The 3,515-nt window shown below is 31.3% G+C and overlaps 1 long non-coding RNA gene across 1 annotated transcript; it reads right to left on the bottom strand.

Moving 5' to 3' along the window:
- Window positions 1–1,269: 1,269 nt before the first annotated feature.
- LOC124895254 lies at window positions 1,270–3,312 on the bottom strand. The gene is made up of 3 exons (XR_007051626.1): window positions 2,588–3,312; window positions 2,415–2,501; window positions 1,270–1,393 (listed from the first exon to the last, which is right to left on the bottom strand). It is a non-coding gene; the product is annotated as an uncharacterized LOC124895254 (long non-coding RNA).
- Between the last annotated feature and the right edge of the window lie 203 nt (window positions 3,313–3,515).

Raw genomic sequence — 3,515 nt, 5'->3', positions numbered from 1 at the left:
AAATTAAATTAATCAAGCACGATTTAAAATCTAAAATTATCTATACTAAGAATTATATTACATGCTTTTTTTAGAAAAAAAAAAAAAACATGTACAATTATGATATATTTTATCATCCCAAATTTTTATTGAATTTATCTACCTGTAATTTTAAGCTGAAATTTAAAAATCTATATATTTTTCTTACTTTTCCATTTCTTTAAATAAAGTGACCACTAATAAGCTATTTATTTTTAGTATAACATATATTGTTGCTGATATTTAGTCATTGTAACTCGTATGCCTACTGGAATTATCCAATACATTTTTTACCTATGAATTATAAAATATACAGTGTTAAAATATATTGGAAATATCCAATACATTTTTTACTGATCGTGAAACGAAAGATTAGTTTCACGACTGTCGGCTGTGAGGATACCTTGGGAAACCAAAAAAAAACTATACAATGCTATAATAATGGTAGTTTTATTATCAAATGTAGGCACATTCTTTTCTAGTTTCTATTAATAATTTTTTATTTCAAATTCAGTGTTCTACTTTAGTTTTTTATTTCAAATTCAGTGTTCTACTTCTAACCGATATAATTAGAGTTTCAATCTCCTCATTTGATATGTGCTTAAGAAACTCACATAGTTTCATTGCAATTAAATTTACAACCAATAATAGATGCAATCCTCCATCGGTGAGTGAGTGTGAGTGCACTTAGTCAATTTCTAATAGGAGATTTCAAAAAATCTACACTCCAATGGACATTTTTATGACGGCATACCAAAGTGCTTGGCAGGTGCTCGAGGCTTATAAGATTATGCCGATACTTTCATATGAAGGAGGTGGTTTGAGACCCTGCTTCTATGCTTTTTTTTTTTTTTTAAAATAAATAACATAAATACCAACCTTTTTAAAAATAATTACACTTTCTCCTACTTTTTTAATTACTTTACTCTCTTTCCTATTAATATACATAACATAACCGACATATACATAACCTTTTTAAAAGTAATTACACTTTTTCCTACTTTTTTAATTACTTTACTCTCTTTCCTATTAATATACATAACATAACCAACATATACATAGCATTCTGTCTATATGTTGGAATTTTTGTAATATGTTTAAGGAGTTGAAATTTTTTGTAATATTGAAAACATAAGTTGTGTATCTGTATAATTTTTAGTATTTTTATAGTAGGTAGTGATGGCCCGTGCGGGTATTGAAACATATTTATGAGCTTAACTACATATATTATTTAAGCGTAGAGATTATATAGTTGGCAATTGTTATAATGTTTACATCAACTGTAGCATTATTTACATTACATATTACATGTTATACTATTTACATCTTAAAAATGGCGGTGTCCAACTTCTCGGCAATATTTAGCAAAAAGTGCCTGCACAATTGTAAAGTATTAGTAGTTGTTAGTATTTGTGTCTCACAGGCAAAGAAGAGTATAATAACTATTAGTAGAGTTATTAGTTGAGTGATTATATCAGAAATCAGCTCTATGGTTGGATGGGATCCCCCAAACAAATGGGTTGTGGCTTCTTTGCCAAAAGATTCAGCAACCCATCCTCCTTTATGCATTCCTCCCCAATACTATTAACAATCTTGAACTTCAAACTCATCCTAAAACATCAGAATATGGAAAAAAATCCAATCTCACATATGAACAAGACTACAAAACCAAAGAAATGTTTTCATAGACAAAAAAATTATTCTGTCACACCTTTCACTATATCAAAAATTAGGGTCGTTTGGTAGAGTGTATTGGAAAACTAATGTATGCATTAATTTAATGTGTATTACTAATATCTTGTTTGGTATACTTTTGCACCCTATGTATAACTTATACATAATGTTTGCATTAGTTATACACTTTATTGTGTATTAAGGTGTGTATTACTAATACCTCAAAATCCATGGTATTAGCAATGCAATGGATCAAATACATGGTATTAACATGATTAAAGACACTACTTATCCTCAAAAAAAGTTCACATCTTTTCCAACCAAACACTAAAACAAAACTTAAGAAAAATACTAACACAAGCATTATTAACACACCATAGTTTGTACTATTTTTATATACTCTACCAAATGACCCCTTAATGCTCTATTCCGAACCAAGTGGAACATCTATATGGACCTCTATATCTGTTTTGGACCTATTCAAAAGTATCGCCACCCATGTCGGATCCACAAAAACTACGCTACTTTAGCAGAATCCAATACACACTCATTGACCTTTTTTTAGAGTCCAAGCAACATAGCTATGCAGTACCAATACTTCAATAACTAAGATTACAGGTACTTAACAGATGTCACAAGCTAATGCGAAATTAGCCATAAGAATTAGCATCCCAAGTAGAAATTACATTACCCCGATAGCATACTGAGCGAAAGAAACTTACTGTGAAGCTGAAATTGAAGCGTTGGATAAGGAAGGAGTCAATGAGAGCGCATCAATAACCTTTGCAGCCTCTTTATTATCCATCATCCTGCGTTCACATAGAATTATATTATTTAACGGATTTTTCCCCTAAGTTTTAAAACTAAATTGGGATCTTTATAGAGAAAAACTTACTCAGATGTAGAAACAGATTTGTCAGATGAAGAAGCCATCGAAGTTAGAGCATCAACGCTTTTGAAGCTTCTTTATTATCCATTTTTCTATCTTTGGTCGATGAATTAAGACTGCCCCCCTATGGAATATGAAAATTATCCACTGAATTTTGGGCATTTAATTGACAGAGCCACCATACTTTCTAGAAGAAATCATTGACATATTGTAGATGGTCAGACATCCTGAAAAATCTGCATTTTCTTCGATGGCCTCATTCTTTCGAGCTGAAAACGAACTGGGTCTCCATCAAACCAGCTACTGGATCCAGATTCTGGAGAATCCGCAGTGATCATTTGAATTTAAGGCTCAGATCCATGTAAAATGGGGCTAAGAGAAGACGACAATGTCATGGCTGCAAAATGAACCAGTTACATATTCCGGGTTTGCCCCGCAAAGATGTGAGTCGAGTTTCCTCATGCCCTAATTTTCAACCCCAGAAATAACAATAGCATTATTGCCTCTTTCGAAAGATGGAATCTTTTACATCGTGGAACTGCTTTCTATGTGACGATCCTCTGATAATTACTTAAACTACAGTTCAATCCAAAGAAAACAGGTTAGGGTTTTAACTAAAGAAAACAAACCGAGAAGAAAATATGTTAGAAATAATGAGAAGGAGAGAGCGGTCACAGAGAATGAAGTGACGTGTTGAAATGGCCTCAGATTTAGATCAAAGGACATCAAGCACACGTGTTGAAATTTAGATCCTTTCTAATATACTCACTCCGTTTCATTTTAGTTGGTTCTTATTAACTTGGCACATTCCTTAAGAAATTATTTATTAGAGATTTATTTTATTAAAATAACTCTATTAATTATACATTAAAATATAAATTAGAATAAATACACTTTATTTAGCTATTTAATGTTGAGGATAATATTGAAAGAA

This window comes from Capsicum annuum, unplaced genomic scaffold (assembly GCF_002878395.1).
Source record: "Capsicum annuum cultivar UCD-10X-F1 unplaced genomic scaffold, UCD10Xv1.1 ctg80886, whole genome shotgun sequence".
NCBI classification, from domain to species: Eukaryota; Viridiplantae; Streptophyta; class Magnoliopsida; order Solanales; family Solanaceae; genus Capsicum; species Capsicum annuum.
Note: the sequence above shows the minus strand (reverse complement) of the source record. Positions and strands in the feature narration are given on the sequence as shown.